Source organism: Rhinolophus sinicus, linkage group LG10, assembly GCF_036562045.2.
Source record: "Rhinolophus sinicus isolate RSC01 linkage group LG10, ASM3656204v1, whole genome shotgun sequence".
Classification (NCBI taxonomy): Eukaryota; Metazoa; Chordata; class Mammalia; order Chiroptera; family Rhinolophidae; genus Rhinolophus; species Rhinolophus sinicus.
The window spans coordinates 37,407,208-37,423,252 of record NC_133759.1 but is presented as its reverse complement, the minus strand read 5'-3'; the positions used below and the strand labels follow the sequence as shown (position 1 = coordinate 37,423,252).

Below are 16,045 nucleotides of genomic sequence, written 5' to 3'. Positions count from 1 at the left end.
GACACCAGGAAGGATCCCCCTCCTGCTGCACACCCTTCCCAGTCCCCTGGGGATGGTGGCTGATGGGGTGCCCCCAGCAGGAGCCACTGATAGGCCAAGACCTGGGCCAGCAACAAGCATTTATTGGGCTCCCATTGTGTGTCCAGCTCCTTGATGAGGTGATGGGACCACCAAGAGACTTGATCGCCTTCTAAGAGTTGTACGAGGAGATGGACACACACACACACACACACCAGTAGGTAACGCAAGTGAGAACTGAGTGCTCCACTACAGGGTATAGACCAGGCAGCCTGACAGTGCTCCTTTCCTTTCTCAAGGGTTCTTACGCCTTTCATGCAGCCAGAGAATTTCTGTTCCTGGCCATATCCCACTTGTCTACACCTACTCCCAGGGAAGTATACTATGTTGGCCATTTACACTTTAGTGTGAACTGAACCTAAATGTTTTTTCTCTCCAAGGGATTTCACATCTATTATTTATGTTTAACTGTCCAGTGAAACGTCCTAGGAAGCGAATTTGGGCCTCAGGTATAGTTTGGAGAGTTCTCCCAGGGCCCTGAATTGGGACTCGGGAACTACTGAGCACTGGTATAGTCCTTGAGGACCTGAGGAAAGAGATGATCCCTGTGAACTGGGGGGAATGTGCCCAAGGAGGGGATTCTTATCCCAGAACAAGCCAGATGTGACAACAGAGTACAGCGATACGGGGTGCTAGGGGGTGGGGTTCAGAATCATGAACCCAACTGGCTCAAGCCAAGATATAAACGGAGGAGGTCATGTTTTCCTTCCAATGAGCCAGAATTCATGCCTGATCAGTGGACAATCATGGAGGCTGCCTGGGCAGGCCCTGGGCTAAGCGCTGGGACCACCACAAATGCAGGAGACATTGTGCCCACCCTGGCAAAGCCCACAGTCCAGGCATAGAGGGAGGCTCCCGAAGACTAGTGGAGCCCACAGATGGGGCCCCATGCTCAGCTTTCAGGATCAGGACTGATTTCCAGGAGGGCACAATGTCCAGGCTGGGTCCTGAAGGCTAATTGACAAGGTGGCAGGTGCAGAGGTAAAGGAAGAGAACCCCAGCCTGGGGGACGCCATGTCCAGAGGCCTCAAGGAGCGGTGACTGCTCAGCAGCTGAGTGTCCAGTCAGTTGGGGTAGGAGAGCGTTGAGATTAAAAGACCGCAGAGGCTAGATCCTGCGGGACCTTGGATCTCACGTGGAGGATCTGGGCTCTCTCCTGGAGTCTGGAGTTTTAGGTACGGGGTGTACTATGGTCAGACACGTGGCTGAGAGGACTTTTCCTACTGTTCTGTGCAGATTGGATGGAGTAGAAGTGGAGGAGGACACTGCTGCTTATGGAATCACGTAGGAATTCCTGAGTAATCCAGAGCATTAGCAAAGGGTGGCACCAGAACATAGAGACCAGCCAAGCAGAACTAGATGGGGAAAGTGAGGCTGAGAGACTGTCCAGGATGAGTCTGAGGCTTGGGCAGCTGGGCAAGTGACGGCCCCAGTCTCTGTGTCTAAGGTGGGGAAGAAATGGTATAAATGCTTTTGAAGTGTTGAGGTGAGATGTCTGCCAGAGACTCAGGTGGAAACGTATAAAGGTCTGGAGCTCTGAGGAGAGGTGTGAGCTGGAAATATGGGTTTGGGAGCCACATGCACATAGAGGGTAACTGAACCCAGGGCTAGGAATGTGATAACCCAGACAAGGGGTAGCAAGGAGAAGGGAATTCGGGGAGCACTCAAAGGAATCCCAGCACCCGAGTTTGGGCAGAGAAGGACACACTCTGAAACTGATGAACAGCCAGAAAGACCAGTTCTGAGCGTGAAGAGGCTGCACAGGCATCTGCAGGACTGGTCATTCAGTCATTCAACCAACATGTTTGTGAGCTTGTGACTCACAAAGGCAACGAGTGTCCTCTGTTTCAAAACACTGGGCCAAGCCTGCACATAGAAAGATGAATATTGTAGGATCCCTTCTTTCAAGGAACTAACAAACAGTTCAGTGAAGGAAACGGCCAATAACAGACAGCAGCTGTCCAGTGAGGTTAGCACCCTGGAACTGAAGCTTGGAGTGGAGGGAGGAGGGCCCTGGGTTCTACTCTGGCTCTGCTCTTACTTGCTGTGTGACTATGAGCAATAATTCAGCCTCTCTGAGCTCCAGGCTCATCTGTAAAAAGGAGATAATCACACCTCCTGGGTATTGTCCTCTGTGAGAAGATTCACAGGAAGGAGAGGTGGTTGACGTGTCCAAAATTCAGCACATTTATTTCCATGGTTTCTGGGAACTTTGAGAAGCTGAAATGGAGGTGGGAGGTAACAGAAACAATTGTAAAGAGAGAAATGAAGCCAATGAGAGAACGAGCCAGAGATCACTGCCCTCTGGCTCCCACGGCCTCCGTCTTCAGCTCTATCGACATGAAGGGAAGCTGCTGAGGACTTCCCAAACCAGAAGGGAAAACAAGTGCATTCTTGAGATTAGCTGAGGCAAACAACAGCCAGGAGAGCCTCACATTCCCATGGACCCCGCCTAGGCTGTCCCCAAGGGAGGTGCTGGGGCAGCAGTGGGATGGAAGGAAGCCAGGGGGTGCTGAGAGGCCACACCTGTGAGAGGGTACCTTCTGGCACAAGCGACCATGCTCTGGGCTTCTGCTCTGTTTCCCACGGCCCAGGGCTCCGTGCTCAGCTGGGCTCAGCAATCACGTGCCATCAAACACCTGCCAAGGCCTACTGGGGATCAGAGCCTGTGTCAGGCCGGGGGGACACAAGACCGATAACCAGAAGCCTTTGAGTCCTCTGAGGAATCCCTCCCCGTGTGCCTGTGAAGTGGAGTGGGAAGGGCCAACAGTGTGGTCCCCACTGAGATGGGTTCAAGGGCCTGGGGTCAGAAGGAGCCCTGAGGCTTGCTTCTCAGCAGGGACGGCACAGAGCAAACTCCTAGAGCCCAGATAATCAGATGCTGTTTGTGGAGATGGAGAGTCCAAGGCCCACTGCTGACCCAGAGGTCCAGCCACCTCGGCTCTCTGAAGACTTGGTTAGCACAATCCTAGCAATTGTCATCTCTGGCCATTATTGGGCAAAGCACCCTGCCCAGGGTAGTGGGACGAAGGCTGAAGTGGGGAGTTTTGACCCTGGATCCTCGCACCTCTCCAGACCCATCAGTGCCCCAACTCAGTGGATGTCAGACTGTCATACTTCTTCCCCCATAAAAAGGCGAGACTTCTTCAGCTCTTCTCTCAGGATGCTCTAGCTGTGAAGACGGCAGGCCCTTCCCTATTGGCTGTCCTGGAAGGAAAGGCCAGCAGGTCGTAAGGCCCTGAGGTGTCCCCAAGATGGCCTGTTCCCTCAGGCTGGCCCCTCTTTTCTCTTCTTCTCCTCCCTTTCCACTACACCAGGCCTCTACCTATTCTGTTGAGCCAGGATGGACCCTCAGAATCCCAGAAGGGAGGTGAAGGGGAGACCTCATCCTTGAGTGACTAGATAGGGACAGACAACAATAGACAAAGGGGCAGGCTGGGCCCCTCTGGGTTGTCTGCTGCCTCTGGAAACAGCCTCGTGCCCACGGGCAGGGTGGCGTTGGGCAGCCTGAAGCACACCCACGGCAACAACACCAGCAACAGGAGTGTGGCAGGGGAGTCATAGAGAAACGGGGGCCATATATCTCCACCTCAGCTGTGGTGAAACCATCGGCAAAAGAATGAAGGGAATGCTGCCTTCGCCTCTCATGGGCAGATAGCCAGGCCTTAGGCTTCGGAGTGCTGGCCTTCTCCCATGAGGATTTTAGAGCTGTGTGGTAGGAAAAATAAAGAGAGAAGTTGCCTGGAGTCAAGATCAAATGAGCTTTGTTCTTAAAGGTCTACATTTATGGGGACAGTCAAGGCATAATGAGGAAGAGGAGGGAGGGGGCGGTAGGAAGCAAGAAGATGAAAGGCAGAGGAGGGGAGGAAGGGAAGAGGGAGAAGAGCTGGAGGAGAGAGAGAAGAAGGAAGAGCAGGAGAAGAAGGGCAAGGAAGAGAAGGTGGGAGAGGAGAGATCCTGGGAGAGGGAGGTCAGAGTTCTGCGGGCGGGAGGACTCAAGTCCACAGGTGCACGAAACCCTGAAAGTGACAGGCCATGGGGTCGCCATAGGGCTGCCCACTCTCTGAGTTCTCAGTTCTGTGTCCTTGCCGGCCTCAGAGAACATCCCTGTGGCCAAGCTTGCTGTGCAGAGACGGCAGGAAGTTGATAGAGTCCGCAGAGCTGCTGCCTTTGAACAGATCTGGAGGGTCTTCCCAGAGCTGTCTGGGCAGCTGCCATGGAAACTGCAGACAACAGTTCTTGTCACCATGAGCTTCCAGGGTGGCCAGAGTCCGGGATCCTGCACCTCTCAGGATGGCGGAGCCTCAACCCATGAAAAGTGACCTTCCTTGGTTCTCAAGTTTTATAGATCAATTCATAGCTAGTCCATATTTAATAGTTACTGGGTTGCTCTTCTGTGCAATTTTTATCTACTTGATATTCAAGAAAAGTATTTAAATAATATATTCATTTTTAAAATAATGAAATAGTCTAAGCAGATTGCATCAAGATGGCGCATGGAGCACATGTGTCAGCCTATCCCTCCACAAATCCTTAAAAAAGATCAACACACACACACACACACATATTAGAGCAGTAAAGAATGAGAAGAGGTTCTAGTGATCAACAGAAATTAAGAAGAGTTCTTGAAAGGGAAAACACAGATGGGATTAGACCAATGGAAGTAACACCAGTCAAAGACACTCACCTGTGGACCACTGTGAAACACAGCACAACTCCGGGGGTGCTCCAAGCTCAAAGGTAGCTCTGGGACAGGGAACAGAAAGAAGTGACCATCAGAATGATTGTTTGGGGTGTGACATTTGGAGCAGCCACTCAAGTGGATCCCTTACCCCAGCCATTGGGCCAAGCCTCAGGCAGCAGAAGCATTAGCCCCCAAGCTGAAGCCAGGAGCTCAGACAAGGTAAGAAGGTGAGTCTTGATAATCCTATCTGTGGTGCGTTCCATTTTTACACACCTCTCCCTCTACCCCACACACACTCTTATTCCTCCCTCCAAAGAGAAATTACAGTAAGCAGGCTCATGGGCATAGGAGAAGCACAAACAGCATCTCAAGATCAATAGATAGGGAATCTTAAAAACAAGGGAAAATACACTCTACAGAGCCACTAACATAAGAAAGGCACCAGACTAAACAAATGGTACAACATTTATTATTATTATTATTATTATTATTATATTATTATTATTTTATTAAAGTTTATTGGGGGTGACAATTGTTAGTAAAGTTACATAGATTTCAGGTGTACAATTCTGTATTACATCATCTATAAATCCCACTGTGTGTTCACCACCCAGAGTCAGTTCTCCTTCCATCACCATATATTTGAAAGGTACAACATTTAAGGAAAGAGAATTAACAGACAATTGGAAATCAGCTTTAAAAGCATATTTATGGGCCGGCCCGGTGGCTCAGGCGGTTAGAGCTCCATGCTCCTAACTCTGAAGGCTGCCGGTTCGATTCCCACATGGGCCAGTGGGCTCTCAACCACAAGGTTGCCAGTTCCTCGACTCCCGCAAGGGATGGTGGGCTGCACCCCCTGCAACTAGTAACGGCAACTGGACCTGGAGCTAAGCTGCGCCCTCCACAACTAAGACTGAAAGGACAACAACTTGAAGCTGAATGGCACCCTCCACAACTAAGATTGAAAGGACAACAACTTGACTTGGAAAAAAGTCCTGGAAGTACACACTGTTCCCCAATAAAGTTCTGTTCCCCTTCCCCAATTAAAAAAAAAGGTATATTTATGTCCTCAGAGGAAAAACAAAGGATATCCATCTGTGAAACAAGTAAACAAAAAAAGACAATCAAAGGTTTTGGAAATGAAAAATATGATTGTCAAATTATTAAATTTCAATAAGTACACTAAATTCAGAAAGGGTAAAGCTGAGAAGTAAATTACTGTGCTAAAAGATTATTCTGATTTCGCAATTTAGGACAGAAGCATAAATCATGAGAAAGTGCAAAAAATTAATAGTTAATTATTAAAGCTAATATACTGTATTGCAAATTTGAAAGTTGCTAAGAATGTATATCTTAAAAGTTCTCATCACAAGAAAAAAAATGTTTTAACTATGTGAGGTGCTGGATGTTACTAGACTTATAGAGGTGATTGTTTCACAACATATACAAATATAGAATCTTATGTTATACACCTGAAACTAACATGTTGTATGTGAATTATACCTCAACTTTTTAAAAAGAATAACAAAGACACATGTATAAATTCCAGTGTCTAATAGGAATTACAGGAGAAGTGAACAGAAGAAAGAAACAGGGGGTGGAGGTGGGAAGGAAGAATTACAGAGGAAGTGAAAGACACAGCATCCTTGTAAGGAGGCAAACCAACTCAGACACATGTTCATTCTTTGGAACCCATCCCTGGAGAAACCCCAAAAGTCAAAGAGGGGTGTTAAGACTTCCAAACTGATATATAAACTCTGAGATTACTGCACCACTTCAGGGCAACATACGTGGGCAGTTCTATCACGGTGAGTGTGTTGGGAGAAGGAGGATGGGAAATGGCACCTCGGAGTATAAAATGACCAAGTACCGTGGAAGGGAGACAGGGTAGGGAAGAGGTTTTGGACTGCCCTCTTCTCTCTCCCACATTGCTCTGAGAATAACATGGCTTTCCCTTGACTTCTGTGAGGCAGAAAGCAGCCAGGTACTACCAAGACGGCCTTCAAGTTCCACTGGGATGTGGAGTAGTTAACAGCAGCTGAAGAAGTACTGGCTGACGTCTGCATCCTCTCCTCCCCTCCTCACCGCCACAACCCAGGGGCTGGCAGAATTTGAGGGGACCAGGTCTTAACAAATCAGCGGTACCAGGGTACAGATGGAGACATTAACTCCAGACTTCCCGCACTCTGAGATACATCCACCCCATCTTCCCGATGTCCAAACACATCAGGAGAGGCACAGATGCTTCTCTCCTCAATTCCTAACTCCTCACCTCACCAGTGTAGGTAACTAATACCCTCAGGGATTCACAAGGGCAAGGGAAAAATAGACAAGTAAACAATTTCAGTTGGCAATTTTGATACACCCTTCTCAGAAACTAACATATGAAGCAGAAAAAATATTAGCACAACTAAAGGTTAAAATTTACAGTTAAATATTATGAAATACTTCATCTGAATTGTACTTCATGCTAACACCCATAGAGCACAGCTAAAACAGTACTTAGAAAAAAAAATGTACAGCTTTAAATACAGTTATCAGACTACAAATGAAGTAGGCATTCAAATGAAGAAGCTTGAGGGATAACAACATATATATTATATATAAGCAATATATACATAAATATATGTGTATATATGTATATATGCATATATATACATATATATGCGTATATATGTGTGTGTGTGTGTGTGTGTGTGTGTGTGTGTGTGTGTATATATATATAGTCTCCAAAAGAAAAATGAAAATAGTATGAGGGAAAAAAATAAAGGCAAAAGTCAATAATAGAGAACAAAATAAAACGAGACAAAACATTTAAGCTGTTTTTTCAAAGACATTAATAAAACTGACAAACTCATCAATACTAATAAAGGAAAAAAGAAAACTATGACCAAAATGTAGGATGAAAAAGAAAATATAATTACAATTACAACAGAGATTAAAATAATTTTTAATTATGAAAAATCTATAGGGCAATGATAAAGTTTTGGAAAGAATTTACAGTGCCAAATGTGGGAAAAGACAAACTGGAAATAAAATGACCATTAAAGAAATAGAAATGAGATAATGAATGACTACTCTTGCACTACTGCCCTCTTCAAGTACCAAGAAAAATCTGAGGCTTAGATGGCTTTAAAAAGAGGCCAACACAATTAAGAAATTATTAAAGTCTGTATTATACAAGTTGTTCTAGAAAATAGAAAGAGGGAAGGCTGTCCAACTCATTTTATGAGGCTGCAATCATTTATCCATAATTCCAAAGCCAGATAAGGACCTTATAAGGAAAGAAAATAATGTCCTTAATAACAGCTATGATCTGAATCCAAAAGTGTATTAAAAAGAATACATTATATTGAAATAAAACTTTAAAATTAATGTATACACACATTAATGGACTAATGAAGAAAATCACACGACTGTATCATTAGGTACAACCTAATTATTTATGATAAAAGTCTAACTATTTAAGATAAAAGTCCTCAGAAAACTAGGAAGAGCTGGATCTTCCTTACCTTGACAATGACTATAGATTAAAACATGGCGTAAACATCACACTCCATGGAAAACCTTTAGACACATCCTCTCTAACATCAGCAGCCAATTAATGACGCCCACAGTGACTGCTTTAACTACATTCAATCTAGAACTAGCACCCCCTGGCTGCAGAGTAAAACAAGGGAAAGAAATAAGAGGTAAAAGATAGGAAGGGGAAAAAACAAAATTCTCATTATTTGCATATAACACAATTTGATTACCCACATAGAAAGTGCAACAAAATTGGGTAAACAATAGAAATAACAAAAGAGTTTAGCAAGGTTGTCAGATATAAGACCAATTTCCGAAAATCAATACTATCCTCTACAGTAGCAACAACCACCTAAGACATAACAGAAAACAAGATGCCATTCATAGTAGTAGCAGAAAGAACAAAGTAGCTATGGAAGGCAGTGTGGAGGTTCCTCAAAAATTAAGAATAGAATTATCATATGACTCAGCAATCCCTCTCCTGGGTGTCTACCCCAAAAATCTGAAAACATTTATACATAAAGACACGTGTGCTCCAATGTTCATTGAAGCTTTATTTATGGTGGCCAAGACATGGAAACAATTAAAATGTCCTTCGATAGATGAATGGATAAAGAAGTTGCGGTATATATACACAATGGAATACTATTCGGCGGGAAGAAAAGATGAAACAGGACCATTTGTGACAACATGGATGGATCGTGAGATTATAATGCTAAGCGAAATAAGTCAGACAGAAAAAGCAGAGAACCATATGATTTCACTGATATGTGGTATATAAACCAAAAACAACAAAAGAACAAGACAAACAAATGAGAAACAAAAACTCATAGACACAGACAATAGTTTAGTGCAGGGGTGTCCAAACTTTTTTCAACGTTTTTTACCACGGGCTGTATGCGGTAAAATACACAAATAGCCGGGCCACTCACTCGAGGTGAAGTACGTATTGCCTCACCTGGTTTATTTAAGTAAACTAAAGATATTTTTGGAATTTGCTGCGGGCCAATTAACAATGGATTGCGGACCGCAGTTGGCCCACGGCCGCAGTTTTGACACCCCTGGTTTAGTGGTTACCAGAGGGTAAGTGGGGAGGGGGGTGGTAGATGAAGGTAAAGGGGATCAAATATATGGTGGTGAAAGGAGAACTGACTCTGGGTGGTGAACACACAATGGGATTTATAGATTATGTAATACAGAATTGTACACCTGAAGTCTATGTAACTTTACTAACAATTGTCACCCCAATAAACTTTAATTAAAAAAGAAAGAAAGAAAGAAAGAAAGAAAGAAAGAAAGAAAGAAAGAAAGAAAGAAAGAAAGAAAGAAAGAAAGAAAGAACAAAGTAGCCAGGAATTATCCTGGTAAAACAATACGCAACAAAAGATACCCTGGACATAGTGAATTGGCAAGTGGCAGGTTGGGAGGAGATTTTGCAAAACTTTATATGTGCATTTTAAAGGAAACCTTGCAAATCAAGGAGGGCAGTTCAAACCTGAATGACTAACACTTTTTGAAGGTACTTGACCTCATTCGTAATTAGAAAAACATCAATCAAACAAAATATAAGAGAGCCATCAGAGTAGTAAAAATTATAAAATAAAAAAATAACAAACGACAGTGATGGCGTAACAAGGGATGAAACCCTGTTTTAACACCTATGGGTAGGTAGAGTGGTACATTAATGCTAGAGAACAATCAGGAAGCAATTAGTGAAATTCAGTATACATATTCTCTATATCTATCAACTCCAGTCCTGATACTGCTCTAGAGACATCAGTACACAGCTCCATAAAGAAGCATTATAGGGATGCTTATCACAGCATTGTTTTTCACAGCAGAAAGTGGGGCCAACCTAGGATCTAATCACTAAGAAAATAAAGACAACATGGTGGCACACTATGCAGATAGCAAAAGGAAACATGTTAAGATACAACAGGGATATTGTTTGGAAACATTGTGCTGAGTGACAAAAAGAAAGGAACACAAAGAAGTCTGCACCACATCATTTATGTAAATCTAAAACATGCACTCGCAAACACACAACAACTGCTAAATATTTCAAAGACCTGGACTTTCAAAAGCCCCAGGCAAGAAGAACCAACAGAGTAAATAGACAAGTATTAAAACTGAAAGAGAGTTTAGCAAGTTCTCGGATATAATATCAAGTTGCAAAACTCAACAGCATCCTCTAAACCAGAAATAACTAGAAGATGTAGGGCAAAACTGCCATCAGGATTGCAATAAAACTATCATCTGAGAATTATCTTAGTAAAGAATGTCCAATACCCAAACAAAAACTCATAGACACAGACAACAGTTCTGTGGTTACCAGAGGGTAAAGGGGGAGCGGAGGTGTTAGAAGAGGGTAATGGGGGTCAAATATATGGTGATCGAAGGGGAACTTACTCTGGGTGGTGAACACACAATGCAATATACAGACAATGTATTATAGAAATGTATGCTTGAAAACTATATAATTTTACTAACCAGTGTAACCTTAATAAATTTAATAAAGATTAATATAAATAAATAAATAAACACATTTTAATCTAGAAAATAAAAAGAATGCCCAATACCGCTACTGAAGGGTATAAAAGAAGATTGGAATAAATAGACATCACACACTCTTGGATGGGAGCATCCAGTATAATACAGATGTTGATGCTGCCCTTAAATAATCTAAAATGCCATGTAATCACAACTACAATTCTAAGACGTTTTCTTAAAAAGCGTAATAAGTTTATTTGGAAATATATCAGGAATAATAAAGGACCATAAATAAACTATTTTGAAATTACCCAACCAGCTATTAAGACATACTACAAGGCTGTAACAGTAACAGCGTTCCATTGCTGGTACAAGGACAAATGGACACTGGCACAGATGAAAGAGATCAGAGACCTGGCTTTGTGTATATAAGAATTTGATATAAAGATGGCATCACAAATTAATGCAGAAAAAATGCCCTCTTTAGAAGATGGTCTTCTAAATGCCCTCTTTAGAAAATGGAGAAAGGACTCACTTTGGAGAATTTTTTAAACTGTATCTGTACCCAATACAATGCATGGCAATGGAATTCAGATGAATTAAAAGCCCAGGAGCAAGATGTAAAACCATAAAGTTCATACGTAGTAGATAACAAACCTCTGTACTCTAGAGAAGGATAATAAAATTCAGAAATCACAAACAAAAGCAATAAATAAATAAGTAAATAAATCAAAGTTTGACTGAATAAAAATCTAAGGATTTTTCTTCACTGACAGACATCGCACACAACATTATAGGCAGAAAATTGAAAGAATATATTTGCAATGCATCAAATTAACAAGGATCTAATTTGTAGACTGTATAAGGAACAAAAACTAAAAAAAAAAAAAAAAAAAAATCAACAGAAACACCAGGAATATATGGGAAAATCACTTGAACAGGCAATCAAAAAGAGAAAACTGATATCACTTAAATGTTTAATGATCAGGGAAATACAAATAAAACAACAAGAGAGATTCCTATATTCTTATTAGATTAACAAAAATTAGAAAACTGGATAATGTCAATGTTGACAAAATGTTAGGATACAGCAACTTCCATTCACTGGTGATAGGAGTATGCAGTGGGACACACATTTGGGGCATAAGTCTGGAACTAGTTAATTCAACTAAGAAAGTCTATAACCCCATGATTCAAAAAATCAGACTCCTGGGTATACCAGGGTGCCAAAAAAGTGTATACAAGTAGACACTTTGGTCAATGTTGCTCAAGCAGTAGGTTCACCATAATCAGAAGTGTCCGACGCTGATGGTAACCACTCTGAGCATCTCTGGTAATTGCAGAAGTCAAATGTGACTTGTATTCATCTTTTGTTATCGGTATATATTGAGTATTACAATTTTAATAGTCATTTCCTTTCTTAAAAAGTGTGTACATGTTTTTGGCACCCTCTGTATATTTCAAGAAAATCCCACAGAGGACCACAAGGGGGCATGTGTAAGGATGTTCATTATCACGATGATGGAGGTGGGGTGGGGATAGAGGCAACCTAGGTGTCCTTCATTGGGGGATGGGGTGCTATGTCGCAAGTAAAGCAATGGCATTTGTACCACGTCTAAGGACTGAATGTTCACACAGCAACATGGACAGATCCTTAAAAGCCAGTGCTTGGTGAAAAGCATAAGACATATAAGCTCTGCAGTGAAGTGTCATATGTATGAACTGAAAACAACTTCAATGTCAGATGGGTAATAGACTTGTTGGGGTTATCACTTTGTGAGGTATATAAATGTCTAATCACTATGTTGCTCTGTACACGTGAAACATAGTAATAATAATAATAATAAAAAATCTTCACCGATAAACAACCCTATATGTTTTATAAGAGCACACACAAATAGCCGGGCCACTCACTCGAGGTGAAGTACGTATTGCCTCACCTGGTTTATTTAAGTAAACTAAAGATATGTTTGGAATTTGCTGCGGGCCAATTAACAATGGATTGCGCACCGCAGTTGGCCCACGGCTGCAGTTTTGACACACGTGGTTTAGTGGTTACCAGAGGGTAAGTGGGGGGGTGGTACAAGATGAGGGTAAAGGGGATCAAATATATGGTGGTGAAAGGAGAACTGACTCTGGGTGGTGAACACACAATGGGATTTATAGATTATGTAATACAGAATTGTACACCTGAAGTCTATGTAACTTTACTAACAATTGTCACCCCAATAAACTTTAATTAAAAAAGAAAGAAAGAAAGAAAGAAAGAAAGAAAGAAAGAAAGAAAGAAAGAAAGAAAGAAAGAAAGAAAGAAAGAAAGAAAGAAAGAAAGAAAGAAAGAACAAAGTAGCCAGGAATTATCCTGGTAAAACAATACGCAACAAAAGATACCCTGGACATAGTGAATTGGCAAGTGGCAGTTTGGGAGGAGATTTTGCAAAACTTTATATGTGCATTTTAAAGGAAACCTTGCAAATCAAGGAGGGCAGTTCAAACCTGAATGACTAACACTTTTTTGAAGGTACTTGACCTCATTCGTAATTAGAAAAACATCAATCAAACAAAATATAAGAGAGCCATCAGAGTAGTAAAAATTATAAAATCAAAAAATAACAAATGACAGTGACGGCGTAACAAGGGATGAAACCCTGTTTTAATACCTATGGGTAGGTAGAGTTGTACATTAATGCTAGAGAACAATCAGGAAGCAATTAGTGAAATTCAGTATACATATTCTCTATATCTATCAACTCCAGTCCTGATACTGCTCTAGAGACATCAGTACACAGCTCCATAAAGAAGCATTATAGGGATGCTTATCACAGCATTTTTTTTCACAGCAGGAAGTGGGGCCAACCTAGGATCTAATCACTAAGAAAATAAAGACAACATGGTGGCACACTATGCAGATAGCAAAAGGAAACATGTTAAGATACAACAGGGATATTGTTTGGAAACATTGTGCTGAGTGACAAAAAAAGAAAGGAACACAAAGAAGTCTGCACCACATCATTTATGTAAATCTAAAACATGCACTCGCAAACACACAACAACTGCTAAATATTTCAAAGACCTGGACTTTCAAAAGCCCCAGGCAAGAAGAACCAACAGAGTAAATAGACAAGTATTAAAACTGAAAGAGAGTTTAGCAAGTTCTCGGATATAATATCAAGTTGCAAAAACTCAACAGCATCCTCTAAACCAGAAATAACTAGAAGATGTAAGGCAAAACTGCCATCAGGATTGCAATAAAACTATCATCTGAGAATTATCTTAGTAAAGAATGTCCAATACCCAAACAAAAACTCATAGACACAGACAACAGTTCTGTGGTTACCAGAGGGTAAAGGGGGAGCGGAGGTGTTAGAAGAGGGTAATGGGGGTCAAATATATGGTGATCGAAGGGGAACTTACTCTGGGTGGTGAACACACAATGCAATATACAGACAATGTATTATAGAAATGTATGCTTGAAAACTATATAATTTTACTAACCAGTGTCACCTTAATAAATTTAATAAAGATTAATATAAATAAATAAATAAACACATTTTAATCTAGAAAATAAAAAGAATGCCCAATACCGCTACTGAAGGGTATAAAAGAAGATTGGAATAAATAGACATCACACACTCTTGGATGGGAGCATCCAATATAATACAGATGTTGATGCTGCCCTTAAATAATCTAAAATGCCATGTAATCACAACTACAATTCTAAGACGTTTTCTTAAAAAGCATAATAAGTTTATTTGGAAATATATCAGGAATAATAAAGGACCATAAATAAACTATTTTGAAATTACCCAACCAGCTATTAAGACATACTACAAGGCTGTAACAGTAACAGCGTTCCATTGCTGGTACAAGGACAAACGGACACTGGCACAGATGAAAGAGATCAGAGACCTGGCTTTGTGTATATAAGAATTTGATATAAAGATGGCATCACAAATTAATGCAGAAAAAATGCCCTCTTTAGAAGATGGAGAAAGGACTCACTTTGGAGAATTTTTTAAACTGTATCTGTACCCAATACAATGCATGGCAATGGAATTCAGATGAATTAAAAGCCCAGGAGCAAGATGTAAAACCATAAAGTTCATACGTAGTAGATAACAAACCTCTGTACTCTAGAGAAGGATAATAAAATTCAGAAATCACAAACAAAAGCAATAAATAAATAAGTAAATAAATCAAAGTTTGACTGAATAAAAATCTAAGGATTTTTCTTCACTGACAGACATCGCACACAACATTATAGGCAGAAAATTGAAAGAATATATTTGCAATGCATCAAATTAACAAGGATCTAATTTGTAGACTGTATAAGGAACAAAAACTAAAAAAAAAAAAAAAAAATCAACAGAAACACCAGGAATATATGGGAAAATCACTTGAACAGGCAATCAAAAAGAGAAAACTGATATCACTTAAATGTTTAATGATCAGGGAAATACAAATAAAACAACAAGAGAGATTCCTATATTCTTATTAGATTAACAAAAATTAGAAAACTGGATAATGTCAATGTTGACAAAATGTTAGGATACAGCAACTTCCATTCACTGGTGATAGGAGTATGCAGTGGGACACACATTTGGGGCATAAGTCTGGAACTAGTTAATTCAACTAAGAAAGTCTATAACCCCATGATTCAAAAATCAGACTCCTGGGTATACCAGGGTGCCAAAAAAGTGTATACAAGTAGATACTTTGGTCAATGTTGCTCAAGCAGTAGGTTCACCATAATCAGAAGTGTCCGACGCTGATGGTAACCACTCTGAGCATCTCTGGTAATTGCAGAAGTCAAATGTGACTTGTATTCATCTTTTGTTATCGGTATATATTGAGTATTACAATTTTAATAGTCATTTCCTTTCTTAAAAAGTGTGTACATGTTTTTGGCACCCTCTGTATATTTCAAGAAAATCCCACAGAGGACCACAAGGGGGCATGTGTAAGGATGTTCATTATCATGATGATGGAGGTGGGGTGGGGATAGAGGCAACCTAGGTGTCCTTCATTGGGGGATGGGGTGCTATGTCGTAAGTAAAGCAATGGCATTTGTACCACGTCTAAGGACTGAATGTTCACACAGCAACATGGACAGATCCTTAAAAGCCAGTGCTTGGTGAAAAGCATAAGACATATAAGCTCTGCAGTGAAGTGTCATATGTATGAACTGAAAACAACTTCAATGTCAGATGGGTAATAGACTTGTTGGGGTTATCACTTTGTGAGGTATATAAATGTCTAATCACTATG

At 41.1% G+C, this 16,045-nt stretch overlaps 1 long non-coding RNA gene across 1 annotated transcript in view; it reads right to left on the bottom strand.

Annotated features, from left to right (window-relative positions):
* The window catches only part of LOC141567115 (uncharacterized), a 66,402-nt gene that overhangs the window by 10,440 nt on the left and 39,917 nt on the right, over positions 1-16,045 (bottom strand). The window contains exon 2 of the long non-coding RNA XR_012489509.1: positions 4,766-4,824. This is a non-coding gene — a long non-coding RNA (uncharacterized LOC141567115). The remainder of the gene's footprint in view (positions 1-4,765; positions 4,825-16,045) is intronic.